General features: G+C 44.4%; 1 protein-coding gene and 1 long non-coding RNA gene across 5 annotated transcripts in view; both read right to left on the reverse strand.

The window, feature by feature from the left end:
* The window catches only part of LOC121832237 (disks large homolog 5-like), a 189,739-nt gene that overhangs the window by 124,621 nt on the left and 48,134 nt on the right, over nucleotides 1-16,984 (reverse strand). The gene's annotated exons all lie outside the window — the stretch shown is intronic.
* On the reverse strand, nucleotides 543-10,670 carry LOC143267288 (uncharacterized). 2 transcript variants are annotated; one of them, XR_013042275.1, is made up of 3 exons: nucleotides 8,738-10,670; nucleotides 2,751-2,980; nucleotides 543-991 (listed from the first exon to the last, which is right to left on the reverse strand). It is a non-coding gene; the product is annotated as an uncharacterized LOC143267288 (long non-coding RNA). The 2 variants fall into 2 exon arrangements; XR_013042274.1 differs by having other exon boundaries at nucleotides 10,301-10,659.

A 16,984-nucleotide genomic window follows, 5' to 3' on the forward strand; every position in this document is an offset into this window, starting at 1 on the left:
TAGCACCCATGTCAGGTATCTCACAACCACCTGTAACTCTATTTCCATAGAACCAGATACCCTCTTTTGGCCTCAACACACATAAACACACACACACACACACACACACACACACACACACACACACACACACACACACACACGCAAAAATAAAGGAAAGAAAAAAAGGAATCCCATTGCTCCAAATTGCTTACTTTGGTCCTGAAGGCATCCTTACATTTCTTTCTCCTTTCCTTTTCTTTTACCTTCCTCAACCTCCCAACTTACTCCATTTGTTTGCTTGCCTGTGTGTTTTGGTGCTGATTGAGTCCAAGGGCTTATGCATACTAAACATCCAGTTTCCCCTGATCTGCACCTCAGCCCTTTATGAACTGGGTTTAACTTCACAGACACTTATTGTTGGTTACACTGCAGCACTCGTGGCTGGCTGCTGCCCATGCCGGCAGAGGAGAGTGCTGATCGGAAGAATCACAAGACACATTTACCTTTCCAGAGCTTTACTGGGAAAGGGAGAGAGGAAGGGAGGAAGGGAGGGAGGGAGGGAGGGAGGGAGGGAGGGAGGGAGGGAGGGAGGGAGGGAGAGAGAGGAGCAGAGAAACAGAGAGACCATGTGGAGGGAAGAGAATAGAGAATGAAGGAGAGAGTGTGGAAAGGAAGAGAATGCACAGAGGGCACACCTGCTTTTTAGGCTGGGGTGCCAACACAGGCTGGTGACATAATTAAGGACAGAATCCTTACATCCCAGACTTTCGCTTATTATTAAAAAAAAAAAGCAGGTAGATGGGAATAGGGGCGTTGTTCATCTCAAAAACTGCTTCCAGCTGACTTTTGGACATCAGTTGGATCTGGGGGAATGGAGAAGGGAAGTCTTCTGAGGTAGACAGGTGTTGTGGGATGTTGTCTGTCATCTGTTTGTTCTGGAGACATGTATCCCTCTTGGCTGTGCCTGGGAACTTTCTATTTGACAAGATGCTGGTGACACAGAAAAAAACTTAGAGAAAAGAATCATTATTATTTTATGTTGGTAGATCCGTCCTGTCCAGATGGATTTTGAAGCATGTTAAGCTTTATCAGAGAGAGATTGTTTTAAAGTACCTGTTTCCTTTACTAGTTCAGTATCCAGGAGACAGATGATTGTTCAAATAATCTCACAGTAATAGATGTTTATATTGAAGTCTTTTTTTGTAGCACCCAGGCGCTTTTGGGTCTGGGGGTGTAAATACCTTTTAGCTCTTACTGATTTTTACTTGATGATCTCTGAACTCCGGTTCTGTGGTAGTTCTGTATCATTGGCTAAACAGTGAATTAGAACAGGGAACTGGGAAGAGAAAAGCTTGTGGTGCATGAGAACTTATATTTTTGGAATTAGGGACAAGGCAAAGATCAGGGCCCTGTCTGTATGCACAAGAGAAACACAGGCAGTAACTCTAAAGGTGCAGTTAAATCTGGTGAGGTGTACCTGACAATAAAGGAGAGTGACATCCCAAAACTCCCAGGACTGAGTCAGTGGCTCTGGTGTCCAGAAGGAAAGAAACGGATCGCTTTTCTGCTGCTATCTGGGTTCCCTGTCATGTCTGTAGCCAAGCCTAGGTCTACTGGATGTCTTAGCTAGATGTACCCGTGTGTCTTGGCACCTGGGGGCAGTCAGCTGACTGGTTGTCTTTCTAGGCGGCACTTTTAACAAGGCTGTTGTTCACCTGGCAGGGCATTTACTACCCTGTGGCCTTTTCCTCACTTAAAACAGGGACCCAACAGCTTTCAGGAGTCAGCGATGCCAGCACGTGGCAATTTTGTTTGGGGGTTTTTATCTCTTCCCTGGCACACCTTAAATGCCACAGATGACTCTCTTGCCTGTGGGGTCAGGAGCCTTGCTCTCCAGATGCTTAAGTTTTAGTCGGGGAGGTCTGGGGAACAAGAGACAGATTGTATTCCATGTACTGAACTTTATTTCCTGATGATTGATGGCTTAAGGACAGCTTTCAGAAGATCTGCCAGCAGGCAGACTATACACCTATCCTTTTGGAAGACTTGTCTGAGGCTATAAGATGATTTTTGGCTTAAGAGCCATCCTGATTGCTGTAAACTTATTTGTATGGATCTTAGCCACTTCCAGATCCTTCTGTGTCTCTCAAGGCAGTTTGAAAATGAGTGGGTTGAGTTAAGATGAGTTAGGGCTAGAGTCAGTAAAAGCTGCCCAAGCCTGCCCATTTGAGCTCACCAACTGCTGGTGGAAGTGAGACAGAAAAGGTTGCACATGGCAGATGCAGAAGTGGGGAGTGAGAAGGGTTTAGAGCTTTAGCAGAAAGCTTAGAGACAAAGGAACTCTTTTATTTGCCATTGGCTGGCAGAAGTTCCCACGACTCTGTTATGTGGCCACATTTACCAGTATTACCAAGCTGTTATGTGGTCAGATTTACCGGTACCTGCACCTGTCCGCCAATGTAGGTGGCAGTAGCCGAGAGAAAAATAAATATTAAAATAACAAACCAGGAACAGACTCCAATCTTGGGGGTCCCCAAGGAGTAGAGAGAGATCTATGAATCAGCTCAAGTTCCCTTCCTCTTTATCAAGGGATGGGAAGGGCTGTGGCTGTACTGCAGTTGGTCCAACATTTACCATTAGACAGCATTGACCCCCTCGACAGGAGCAAAAATGTGCCTGCCCTTGCCAGCACAGCGCAAAGACAACCCCTGGGGTGTCCGTCACAAAGAATATAGCTCAGACTACAGCTGTGAGAACGGCGGACTCACCGTGGTGAAGAATCACGGCAGGAGCAGTAGTGGTAGCTGTGTGGGGGTCCCTCGGAGGTGAGGGACGCACTCACGGTCTCACGGTCTCGCTGGATGGCAGAGGGGGTGGCAAGCAGCAGCAATCAGCAGGTCCTTGGTGGTCTATCCAAGTCACGGCACCAAATGTTGGTTATGCTGCAGCACTCGTGGCTGGCCGCCCCCCACGGTGGCCATGCCGAATGAGGAGAGTGCTGATGGGAAGAATCACAAGCCATGGTTACCTTTCTAGAGCTTTATTGGGAGAGAGGGAGAGAGAGAGACAGAGACAGAGACAGAGAGAAACAGAGAAACAGAAAAAGAGACCATGCAGAAGGATGAGAACAGAAGGAGAGAGTGCAGAAAGGAAGAGAACACACAGAGGGCACGCCTGCTTTTTAGGCTGGGAACCGTCACAGGGTGGTGACATAATTAAGGACAGAATCCTTACACTTAATATGCAGGATATAACAAATGTAAGCTGATACCACTTTTTTCTCCTACTTCTTAAAGAGCAACAGGTATAGTAGTTCCCTCTACTCCAGCTGTGACCTCATCCTACACAATTCCTTTCCTCCCCATCAGTAACTCTTGACTCTCCCTCAGTAAAAATCACAGCTAAGGAAACTGCTTTTGAGAAAGACATAGCAAGGAAGAGAGGAAGACAACAGGGAAAAGGCAGACATGAAATACTGTGGGGAAGGGGGCTTCTTCATGATGAGTCCCCCAAAGTTTACTTAATCATTGTGTAATGAAGGCTCCAGCTTTGTTCTGATTGAGGAGAGGGTGGCTTAGCTCACACATGGAACGTGACAAATACTTGGTGACATTTTACAAGTCATTTGAGTATTGGGAAGAGAGATTGATTATCCTCTCCCCAGATGAAGAAAGCTCAAAGCTGCCGAAATATGCCACCAAGAGCTAAAGGAGATGATCCTTTTCTGATGACAGGTCTTTTGAGTCTCCTCAGGAGACCAGCTGTCATACCTCAGAATCAGAGGAGGTCCCCATCTTATTCCATCTAATTGGATGAATCCCAAGTAACTCTATGAGAGGTAAGACATGGTTTTCTATTAGATGCTGGGGTCACTTAATATGCTCTGCCAGAATTTTGGGACCCCACTTTCATTCTGCTATCTTAATAATTGGGGTGTATTATATTTGATCTCAAACTATGGTTACTACTCCATTATCCTGTACTAGGGGAAATCAAGTCTTATCTCCTCCTTTATCAAAATATTCCCAGGGGCCTGCCCTGAGAAGATTTCTCCCAGAGTCCTGGGAAAGATGCTATGGCTGGTATGGGGTAATTGGAGGGAAAAGGATCCAAGTACACCGGGTTCTTCCGTCTGATTACTTTATTCCTCTGAGATTGAATTCTATCTACACAGCTTTAATTCTAGTCTTATATTTAGCTTTTGTCTTTCCCTTCTCTTCCTGAGTTCTCTCTCTACACAGCTTTAGTTCTGATCTCACACTCAGCTCCTCTCTGTCCCTTCTCTTCCTATCCTCTCATAGCCCTAACTAAGCTCTTCTGCTATCGATCTCATCCTCATCCTCAGTTCCTCTATCCATGTCCATTTCTTCCTTTCCTGTTCTCCTGACCTGACCCAGTCTCTACCATCTACAAAAGCTCTACCTTGTTCTTTCTTCTCTAGCCATGAGACTCTGCTCCCAGCTAGGTGTTCCACCTGCCTCAATCTTCCTTCACCTAGTAAGCAAAAATCCCTTTTGTTCTGAGTCAATTGCTCTGGAATGCCATTTGGCCTAGGAGAGGAAGGAGGGTCTGAGCTTCATTTGCATAAGAAACAAAGCTAAGAATCCACTCATCCACCTGTCTCCTAGACCTAGGAGATAGGCATTGTCCTGTAAGTATGTTACCTTAGTTCAGATCAGCAGAAGATCTGAGAAGCTTATACTGCTTTTATGGCCTAGGAATAATGGGTGCACAAGAAATTGATAATAGGAAACAGCTGATATTTTAAAGCTGAAAAACTCCTTGATATTTGACTTCTCCTCCAGAAGGATTCCTTAATCCTTCTAGGTATAGCTTTATCATATACAGCTGAATCTCTATTTCATATTCTTGTGGCCTGCAGCACTCCTTCCTAATCCTTACCTTTCATCCAATTCTTTTATTCAAGCTGGAACCTGGGCATGACTCTACCTGGAGTCATCTCAAAGTCATTTGTTCCCTGACTTGGCCTGTTAATGGTAGTCACACTCTGAACCCTTCTATTCTCTCTCCCCTCCAATATGTCTCAATAACCACTCAGGCTTTCCCTCCTTCTGGGACACATCTGTTCTAGGCAGAGCCTCTCACTATTCTACAATTTCTATGAAATGTAAAGACCTCTTCTATTTATATGCAAATCTTACATCCCCTGAAGAGTCCATCACAGGATTCCAAAGAATTTCAATTTTCCAAAGGCCAGTGTTCTTGGGTATACTAACTCATATTACATTACTCCCATTTTCACTGCCAAGAAGCTCAGTGGCTCTTGTTGTCTATTTCAACAACTACCATCAGTTATGAGATGGTTGTTCCTCTATTCCTTGGAACTCTTCCTATTAACACTCAGTATTTCCCTGTCAGTGTGAGCTTCTTAAACTTTCTGACAACACTGCTAAACTCTGCCTTAGAATATTGAATGGCATCCACTGCTATACTGACCCATGAAGTTAGCAGGCTGAATATGGGTAAACAGAACGTTTTCATTCCACCAAGTTATAGTTATCTCAATAACAATGACATTGGTACCTTACCAGCCACAAACTCACCTGGTACCAGATCATCTTAAGAAATCCAAATATTTCCATCCACAAATCAATTACCCCAAATTCCAATGTCTGTCTTGTTGGGATTCCTGGCTACTCCTCGATTTACATTACTGCACATACGCAGTTCAGTAGCCAAGCAAGGGGCCTTACGTTCTATATAATCCATGTACTGCTTGATTGTGTAATTTACAAGCATGGAGATCACGCAATCTGCAAATGCATGGCGTAGAAACATAAACCCATATGCACATGTGCAGGTGAATCCATAAGAAGTGGTACACAGACCCCTCCCCCTCTTCTCCTTCTCCTTTCTCTTCTCCTTCTCCTTCTTCTTCTTCTCCTTCTCTCCCACCCTCTCTCTCTCTCTGCACATGTCTTGCACAGGCCTGGTCACACTCTCTTCTGTCCCTCTCTTCTCCTAATAAAGCTCTGCTCAGATAATGGGTTTTGTCATGCCTTGTGGCCTTTCTTGCATGGTAACAACACTGTTTAATGAATAACACAGTGCGGCCACATTAAAACCAACATGCCTTCCACAACAGAACCCATGACATCTATGTTCAGAAGTTTTAGAATACTCAACCACTGTGTACAGACCTGCCACTTCCACATCCAGACCAATATGATTGACAGACGAGAGGTGTAATATGAACTGTTAAATGGTCTTAATAATGAAAAAAAAAATCTAGAGCCAGACATTGGGGTGAAAGCTGAAAGATCAGAGAAAGAACAAGCCAGCCAAGTTCTTACTTCTATGAAATCCACAGCCTCAAGAGTGTGAGTTCCTACTTCTTCTCTGCCATGAAGTCTCTTCCTGGGATTAAATGCATGTGTGCTTCCCAGTACTGGGATTAAAAGTGTGTGCCACCACTGCCTGACTCTGTTTTAAGTGTGGCCTTGAACTCACAGAGATCCAGATGGATCTCTGCCTCCCACATGAGAGGATTAATGATATGTACCACCACTGTCTGGCATCTATGTATCATCTAGTGGCTGCCTCTGTCTTCTGATCCCCAGATAAGTTTATTAGAACACACAATGTATTGGGACACACAATATATCACCACAGGGAGGCATTCTATTCTATACAGACCAATGGGATATGCAGTAACAACTGTGACTCAAACCATTGAGAATGTGAGCTAACCCAGAAACAACTGCCCCATAGGCAAAATTGTTGATTTTATGAGACTCTTCTCATGGCAAAAGGTAAAAGACTTAGTGTCTATAGTGACTCCAGATATGCCTTCCACATTGTGCTCATACATGGTGCCTTCCACATCTGCACACACATGGTGCTATCCACATTTGCACACACATGGTGCCTTCCACATCTGCACACACATGGTGCCTTCCACATCTGCACACACATGGTGCCTTCCACATCTGCACACACATAGTGCCTTCCACATCTGCACACATATGGTGCAGTCAGGAAAGAAAGCAGACTCCTACCAAATCCCAGGGTCCACCTGTCAAACACACCTCACTTGTTCCAAATCTTACAGAGGCTGCTCAACTACAAAAGCAGTGTGCAGCTACCCAACACACACTGGAGTTCTTCCAAGAGAGCTTATCATTCCTGATATTGAAGCAAAGGGGATCCTCAACAGACTACGAAAATCTGGTACATAAGCAATAAACCTTGACAGGGGTTCCTTACTCGCCTCATCCACTGCCTAAACCAGAGAACTAAACTACAAACTCTTACTAAATACTGACCTGTTACAGGTCAGAAAGTCTTCAAGGACACCTCACTTCTTCCTCAGTGACTCATCAGCTGAGGGGCACACTTACCCAGACAGAACTGCTGCATGGATATCACCCATATGTCTAAGTACACATAACACAAATCACATTCACCCTCATGGCACCTCTTCAGGCTGGCTAGAAGTCTGTAAGCCTTCCCAAAGAAAACGTAAAGGGATACAGAAGTCACAAGAATTCTCTTTAAAGAGTTTATCCCTGGACTTGAGCTCCTTACTCCTCTCAAACCATCTAGTCTTTGTCTTCCAAATAATCAACAGTTGACACCCCACACTCTGGCTATCACTCTCAAAAATAGAAAAGTCCCACTCCTCCTGAAAACACCTCCCTAAGTCATCTCCCGAAGACACTGAGCTTCAATAAGGCTACCCCAATTCTTACCTTTTGCTCATTTAAGATTTAGAGCTATGTCGAAGCACTTTTATTTAGGCACATCACAGAAAATGAACTGGTTCTCCAACGTGGTGTCCCAACCAAACCCTTTTTGGGGAAACTGTCTACCTCTTTAGAACTTGCCTGAACTTGCTCAAGGAGCATGCTCAGCAACCTTTCCCGCTCTCTCCTTGTCCCCTACCCCAGCTTGCTTATTCACCTAATACTTCAGGAACTTGCCTACAGAAGACACTGTTGAGGTTATCAGACCTCTAATCTAGGAGAAGATTTCCAAGATCAAACCCTTTAAAGTATTTGCCTCATATTTAGAAACTGTTTATGCTAACTATGAGGGTTTAGAACATTCTTTGTTTCAGCTTCTCTTACTTCTCCCAACAAGTGTCATAATCTTAGATTAGTACACGAGAACCTGTATGTTTCCAGCTGAGTGGGATAATTTCTTACTCTCAAAGTATGGATTTGACAATGTTACCCTCTGATTTCTCCTTTTCCCTTTTCACTCTCTCCTATAATTCCCCTCCTTTGATATCCTAACAATTACCATCTCTACTACAAGACCACTCTACCAAGAAACATCACTACACAATCACCTGTTGGTCAACTACAAAGACTCATCATAACCTAACAGTATCTAACATCTCCCACAAGCCAACACCTGTCAAGGCATATTGAAATGCATGCTGAGAGATCACTGATGCCCCATCCCCAGACTGTGATTCAGGCCACAGTCTCTGTTTTCCTTTTGGATAAAGCAGAACATCCAGTGTCCCCATCTCACTCCTACCCAGGTTTCAAGTTCTGCCTCTCAGAAAAACTCAGGATAATTACCTTGGGGATGAGGACAACATGGAGGTCTGCTTCTTTACCCTGAGGAAAGGTGGGCTTGACACAGTGGTATCAAGACAGTCAAGAGAACTGGGAATAATGACTACCTGCTGTTCAAATCATTATTGGTATAATGGGTCAGGATACCATGCAGTTCATTTCTTTCTACGGGCTATTCTCTGTAGCTAAATTGTCAGTTTCTCTACCTTGTTTATCTTCTCATCTTGCTCAGTAAGGGTGGAGAGTTGGGATGATGCCTTCTCAGTAGTCACTAGACATAGATAAACTCAAGTGAACATGTACAGTTGAATGTCATAGAACCAGAAGAGGTAATGCTAGGTATAGGTTAAAGGAGCCAAGGAAAGAACTCCTTGACCATGATTTCACTCTGAGACCAGGGACAAAGAAAGAAGACTTGATTTCAAGTTTATGACCAGGGTCAGGAAAAAAAAATGCCACCAATCTCTGAGCATGCCTCAAGATCAGCTAACAAAATTATACCTATCCCTGAACACAGAATCCCACCAATCCCTGAGCTTTCCCAAAGAACAGACTACAAAAGTCCCACAAATCCCATGCCAAACTGGATAGCTCCCCATCCCCAAGAGCCCACACATAGACTGACTTCTGCTCAGTTGCTTGGTACTTCTCAACCAAGCAAAGGCAGCCACCCTCTTGGGTTTTCCCTCCCAATATATGCCTTGTGTGTGGTGTGTTGTATGGTGTGACTTTGTGGTATTTCTTGTCTTCTGATTGCCAGGATAAATTCCAGAGTAGAGTTGTAACACTTGCATTGGGAAACCTTCCCCTACCAGAGCAGAACTGTGACATTTCCACTGGGGAAACTTTGCCTAACAGGGCAGAGTTATGACACTTCTGTTGGGGAAGCCATTCCCATCAAAGCTGTAATATTTACACTAAGTCCCAAGTAGAGGCCTGAGGAAGAAGGAATGCTTGAAACCCATGAAGCCCTGAAAGAACAGGTCAGCTATCCTCAAGCTGGTGCTGTAGATATCGCTCTGTATGCTGTAAATGTGTTGCTCTGATTGGATGATAAATAAAATGTTAATTGACCAGTAGCCAGGCAGGAAGTATAGACGGGATAAGCAGAGAGGAGAATTCTGGGAAGACAAAGGCTGAGTCAGTAGACACCATCCTGCCATCCAGGGAGCAGCATGTAATGGCACACAGGTAAAGACATGGAAAACATGACAAAATATAGATTAACAGAAATGGAGTGAGTTTAAATGTAATGGGTAGTCAGTGGTAGGCCTGAGCTAATGACCAAGCAGTTTTAATTAATATAAGCTTCTGTGTGTTTACTTGGGGGATGTGAGTAGGAGAGATTTGTCCCAACTACAGGACAGTCAAGAGCTTGGTGAATACACAAGGGAGTTAATCTACCTATTATTAGCATCAATATCCATGGAAACTAAAGTAATTAATGGAGGGTGAAGTTCAGCAACACCCTATCCTGCTATGGGTCTTTTATCTGTCATCCTGTGTCTCTTGCTTCCCGGACTCTACTCCCAACAATAATAAAATTAGAGCACTCAGCCCAGTAGTTGCAGATTGATCATTCCTGGATCTCTGCCAAACTAACCCTCAGAAATCCTCCACTCTATGCCTGCTATTTACGAACCTAGAGAAGCAGGCAGACCCATTGTTTCCCAAAGTCTCCCAGCTGCTGAGTCCCATTCTTGAAAGGCCCAGCTCAAGGCCTACATCCTCCAGGAAGCTCCCCATCCCCTGAACAAAACTCACTGTACCTTCACCTGGAACATTTATTTCTTGATGTTTTACCCTAAGACAGATGGCCAGCTTCCTTCTGCCCCTCTCTCTTGTCTAGACTGTCTATTCTCTCTCTGAAGTAGCATTCTCAGTCTCACCAACATGTCTCTGTGAACCCCAGAGGCACTGTGCAAATGCCCAAAATGGCAGTTGGTGTTGCCTCAACAGTGGTGACATCAAAGAGGATGCTCAAGGCTCTACAGAGTACAGTAGAATGTTCAGGGAAGGTACTGTTAGGGTCACTGCCAACAGCCCTCACCTACTTGCTAACTAGCTATTCCCCAATTAACCAGTAGTTACTGTTTTAGGAGCCTTCCCAGAGATACAGGGGATGCCCTTCAGCACCTCCTCCTTACAAACCCAGAGATTTCTCTCTGCCTCATTAGAATCTTTTCTCTACTTTTCTATAGGGAGTTAAAGACACATTTTCCAGAAATAGCCCAAGAAATGCCACTTTCCTTCTTTAAGAGCTCTAATCAATAAGATGAGAAATAAAGATTGCTAGGAAATTAGTTTAGGATGATGGGGAGGAAAGACCAGTCTCCTGTAGTGAATATTCACAGTGAGTACTATCCACAGGGCTATTACAATGTGTGGGGGTGATGGGGGCATTCTGGATGTCCTGTCAGAACAATAAGTCCCGTAGGTAATGATGAAAATTTCCCCAAAAGCTTCAGCAGAATACACTACAGTCATCATGATGTTAGCAAAGGTGTGATCAACTATTGACAGGTCAGACCTGGCTCCCCAGGTGAGCCCTCAGGCACCAAGAACAAACACTCCCATGAAGAGACATGTTATTCATGCACTTGAGTTTGAGGAAAGATGTCTGGCTAGTGAGAGGCTAATCAGGGTGATGTAAAGACATTCTCAGAGAGAAAATCAAACATGTCAGGGTCATGGAGAGAGTATGTTGTGTGTCACTGATATTGTACTTCACCTAAAGCTACATAAAATGCCAATTCCTTGACCTGGAGCCACCTGTGACAATGCATATGGCTTAGGAAAGGAGATGCAGCCAGTGTTGTGTAAACCATCCTTTGGATCTTAAGAATGTCAGTCAAAGGGTACTAAGAGCCCCTCTTCACCCTTTAAATTTACTGACAGCCCAGGAATTGAAGAGCTGGTAGCATGTTCAGCCTGGATTGCACAATCTGCAGAATGCTGGACTGTGGCTTCAGAAGTATACTTGGTGGACCCAGAACAAATGAGTGACACGAGGTGAACTGTGTCCTTTTATATGTTGTATCACACTGACAGTCCATGCTAGCCAAGGTCAGCTATCTCAGGAATATCCAATTCTGGAAGCCAAGGGACCATGCCTGCCCTACACACTGCTTCATCTCAGTCAAAGGTGGCACACAGATACTTAGAAAAAGACTACCAAATGAGACTCTGCCCTAGCAGGTACTGAAAGTCCTGACTTCATTCTCCCCTTCTGTGGCTGTCAATTTTCCCATTCCTCTATAGGTAGAGGGTGTCTCAGAAGTCAGCTGGTTTCCTCTGCCTCCCTGCACAAGGTGACCCAAGAGACTACTACTTCCTTGAGCTTATTCACAGTTGCACAGGATGCAACTTGGCTTCAGAGCCTTCAGTCTTCTTTTGTCAGAGCCAGAAGAAATCTGGTACTATCCACAAGCACTCAGGAGTGTGGGGGTGCCCAAGTCACTTCCTGGATGCTTCAGACCTTCACATTGATGGAAAATTCATGCAGGATAAAACTTGGTCATCAGATTCACCTACCCTTCCTCACTTACAGCTGAGGACACCCAGGGAAGTCAGGAAGGGGACAGTCTCTGTCCTAATGCACTACCTCTAAAAGCTCTTAGGCTACACTGTGAGATCTCTGTGCCACTCATACAGAAGGGATCTCAGTAACCTTAGGACTCACTGGCAGACAGCAATGCCTGGGGACTCCTACCCTGCTAGTGGTTGTGAAGTGAAGTGTGAAAACCTTAAGCTTTGCCAGGGCAGTTTCCTCTCCCTATTTTTAGTACAACAATTCCTAAAGAAATGGAGTGGGGATGAAGAGCAGTGATGATAGCAAAATAGTTCCCCTGATTCCTTCCTCACTCAGAGGGAAAGCAGAATACCTCCAGCAGAGCAGGCTGTCAACTCCTGACTCTCTGCCAAACTAAACATCAGAAATCCCTAACTCTGGGTCTGCTTTTTAGAAACTCAGAGAAGGATAGGCTCGTTACTTCCCAGAGGAGCTGCTGAGCCTTACTCCTGGGAGGCCCAGGGAATGTCCAACTCCTCCAGGAAGCTCCCTATCTCCTGCCCAGTAATCACTGTGCATTCCCCTGGAACATCTATTTTTTTGCTGTTTTACATGAGACCAAATGCCAGCTTCCTTCTGTGTGTCCCTGGTCTCCTTGTGCTCTCCATTCTATCTCTCTAGTAGTCTGCTCAGTCTTTTCTCTAACATGTCTTTGGTTGAGTCTTATAGGCACTGGACAAATGCCCTAAGGGTCATGGGTGTCTCCACAACACTGGTGACATCTCATCACCAGATGATGACAGAGCTCTCCAGGATACAAGAGATTGTCCAAGGAAGGAATTGCTAATGTCACATGGTACAGTCCTCACCTCCCTGAAGCCAATGTGCCTTTTCCAGGAGCTTCTCCATGGCCAAGGGGAAAGATGAGAAAGTGTCACCAGATAGACACAGATGGAGCACTGGGTTCAACCAGATCCTAGCCCCACTCAATGAGCTGAAATAAGATGGGGTGCAGGAAGGCTTACGGAGCTGCTAGGCACTCCCATCCACTGTACTCTCTGAGGTTTACCGAGGCTCAGTGATTCCTTTCAGGTAGAGAATGAGCATCAGACAAGGATGTGTCTTCTCCAGCACAGCATTAAGGTACTAAAATGGTACTAATGACTACAGCTATAATCCCAATCCCCCAGCACCTCCCCATAAGTAACAGGTCACTGAAGAATGAACTACTGGTCCAGTTCAATGAAGGTCCAAACTGAGGGAGGTTTGCAAACTCTCTCTAATCCCCGAAAGTGGTGGCAGGTGGTGGTTTGCCACAACACCAATAATTATGCTGGATTAGGATCTTCCACAACTGAGGTACAAGATAGCAGCTGCAATTCTCTTCCCTATGGACTCAAGCAAAGAAATTTAGGATAGAAGATTTTGTAAAGGTTCCTCTCTAAGTCCCTGTACTATTGCTGTGAAGAGACATCATGACCAAGTCAACTCTGATAAAAGAAAGGATTTAATTGTGGGCTAGCTTACAGATTCAGAGATTTACTCCATTACTGTCATGGTGGCACCAATGCTGCTGTAGCAGTAGCTGAGAGCTACATCCTGATCTGCCAAGAGAGAACTGGACTACTCCTGGCTTCTGAGACCTCAAAGCCCATCCCCTAGTGAAACACTTTCTCCAACAAGGCCACACATCCTAATCCTTCTCAAGTGACACCACTCCCTAATGACTAAGCATTCACGTATATGAGCTGAATATAGGGATCTGTTGCTGGATCCTAAGTGCTCCCTGGAAAGAGGGGGTTAGAAGAAGTTGTGTCAATGACACAGACACTGGGAGTCAATGGAAGGGAGACATCAGACTCCTTTAATCAGTAACAGAGAAGGCCTTATATACCCTCCTCCCAGAAACCAGTCTGTGTTCCAATCTTGTGGCATTACATGGTTGTCCCTCGTTGGCTGAACATGATCAGGAACTCTGACTGTAATCAGGAACTCTGACAGTGCCTGTTGTTAGGGCCTGGGTCAGACTCCACATGATCAGGAACTCTGACAGTGACCAGGAACTCTGAAATTGACAGTTGGTAGGCCCTCAGGCAGACTCCAGAGTGGCTCATAAGGAAGTACATTATGTGCATGCCTTGGCAACTGCTTTGAGCCAATTTCCTCGAACCTATGGGCCTGTCCTACTACAGGGATCAATCTTATTTGAACCAACACAACGCCCATGTTTATAATGCAAGGTTGATCTCATCATCAGCATAAGCATCTATGTATATCTGGATGGCTCAGTTGTCTTATCTATAAAATAGAATGATAATGTTGAACTTAATTATTGTAGGAGAAAAATGCATTTGCTTTTTTTGGAACCACCTAATACTCCTCCCTCCCCACCCCCGCTCCTGTACCCTCTAATCTCAGTTCAGTAGCCATAGAACATCTTTCCTCTTACTTTGAGCACTCAGGAGGTCTGGTTACTTTCCTTTTTATTTCTGCATGGACCCTGGCCTCCAGGCAGGTAACACGTTTGCTGTTGAAGGTGGTGCAAGTGTTACAGCTCCAGAGGGAAAAGTAACCTGACTTTTTGGGAAGTCAGACCATACCTGAAGCAGTGAAGGGAGGTATCCTGGATACCTACAGCACTGGAGGAAAAGGTATTCTGTCTTGTTGGGAAGTCAGGCTACACCTGAAGCTGGGGTCTGGTGGGGAATGGTCTCCCTAGAATCATTCTGGCAGCCTCACCTTCTTTCATGGAACATTTGTTTAAAAATCTCAAGGAAAACATGGTTTTCCTTCATGATTTCGCCATAAATGTCTGTGTCACTCGAAAAGAAAAGTTTGAGAGCTGCCTGGTATGGAATTCTGTCCTCAAAAACTTTTATTACATTTACTCATCTGTATACTTATATATGTGTTTGCACACATGTGCAGAGCATGGATGTAGGTCAATGGACAAGTTGCAGCCATTGGTTCTCTACTCTCACCATGTTCATCCCAGGGTCATACTCAGGAGTGCTGATTCTGTGGATTCCTTGGCTCTGGGTGATGTATAGACTGCTCATAGCTAAGAGGAATGTGGATGACAACAGAAGGACCTGGACCAATTTTGAAACATTCAGAACACGTTATCCTCATTTGAGGAGTCAGTCAGTTCCAGTTTGGCATGGACAAGTGTAGAGACTGTCTTGCATTTGCCACAATGTATGGGTTCTTGGAGAAAATAAGGACACAATAAATCATGGTTAGCCAAGCATCTATAGAAGATGTGTTGGGGCATTTGGAGAGTAACAAAGGTCTTAGCAAATCTACAAACTTGAGATGACCACATTCTCTTAATCTGTTTCTCTCATGATGTTTTGCTATTGACCTTCTTTATTTCTATGATTTGTGTAGCCAAGATAAAATAAGAAAACATCCCAAATCACTCAAATGAAATACATAAAATATATTTATATGTGTGCATCAGTTAGAGAGATTATAGCACAAATGAGAAATGGGAAGCCAGTTGTCTTAGCTTCAGTAGGCCAAGACCTGGAACCCCCAACTACATACCATTCAGAGAACAATTTGTGGCACATTTTATTCTCTCCATCAGTAAGGTGGGTCTCAGGGGTACAATTGCATGTCTCTAGGCTTGTCTGCATTATCTTTACCTGCTTGGTCATTTTCCAGTCCATCACCCAAACCACAGATTTTAACATGCTACATATCCATGTTTATGGTCTCTGTGTATATATGTCCTATCCTGGAAATATTCATCCTCAAAATGGATGTTTGCCACAGTTAACTAAAGGGAGGAAATGGAGGTGGGAGGAGTTTAGAAGCTTCTAGGAAACCTCCAATTCACTGTATGACACTCCATAGGATGTACCAGTGTTCATTTTACATCCCCATCATCCCTAATGGACTAAGATTGAACTAAGCACATGTATTTGCTAGGCAAGTATTCTGTCTCTGAGTTATATTCCTGTCTTATAACTCCATTCATCTGCTACAACTACTAGAGGGCAGAAATCAAGAGGAGCTTTAACTGTCAATTTAGCCCCCATAAGAATGGTCCACTTGAGTTGCTGACAGAAACTTTAAAAGAGTACACATGCTTATCTGAGACAGAAGAAGTGCCCCAGTCCACATTACACACTCTGCAGTTTAGTCTGAGAAAGGCTGATAGTAAAGGCTGATCTGAACAAATGCAAGGAGAAGAAGCCATGTAATCTATCTGGTAGCATTTATCATAAGAGCCAAGAACAATGCTGAGGATTCACATGGAATAAGGCATGGCTGAACATAGGCTCCTTACCAATAATGATAGATGGACAGGAAGACACATGCCACAAGTTGGTGAATGGTAGTGTAGGATGAATGAAGTCTTAGCTGGTTCCAGTGTGTCTACAGGTTCTGTGTCAGAGTCAGTGCAGAATGAGAAAGTGACCCATGAAAGGGAGGAACTGAAATGAATCACATGCTTCTCTGTCTTTAGAGATCTTAAAAGCTGTGGTTTGAGAGAAAGAGACTGGAACTTACAAGGATAATTCCTTCACACATTAACTCTCTGACTAACTGTGAGTCGCAGGTCAGATCCATTCCAGGAAAACTTCAGAAGAAAAAAGCCTCAATCTGAAAGAAACCTTTCCTCAATGCACTGTGACTTCTGCTGTGGTAAAAGAGTAGCATCAACCATTCGTCTCCCTTTCAAGCCTTGCAGAGACACACTCTCCACCAGAGGCATGTGGCTTTGCTGCAGGTTCCATCCACCCAGGTAAATGTGAAGTTTCCACTTAACACTGCTTAGCTGGTGCATCACAGGTACATCTTACCCCATCTCTATCCCCAGGAGGATCTTAAAAGTCTGCATTTCATCTGATGGGCCTACTCTGCATTGCTGTCTAAATGAGAGGTGACATAACTGCCCCAACTCTGACAATAAGAGATGCTGAGCAATGAT

This window comes from Peromyscus maniculatus, chromosome 9, assembly GCF_049852395.1.
Source record: "Peromyscus maniculatus bairdii isolate BWxNUB_F1_BW_parent chromosome 9, HU_Pman_BW_mat_3.1, whole genome shotgun sequence".
In the NCBI taxonomy this organism is placed as follows: domain Eukaryota; kingdom Metazoa; phylum Chordata; class Mammalia; order Rodentia; family Cricetidae; genus Peromyscus; species Peromyscus maniculatus.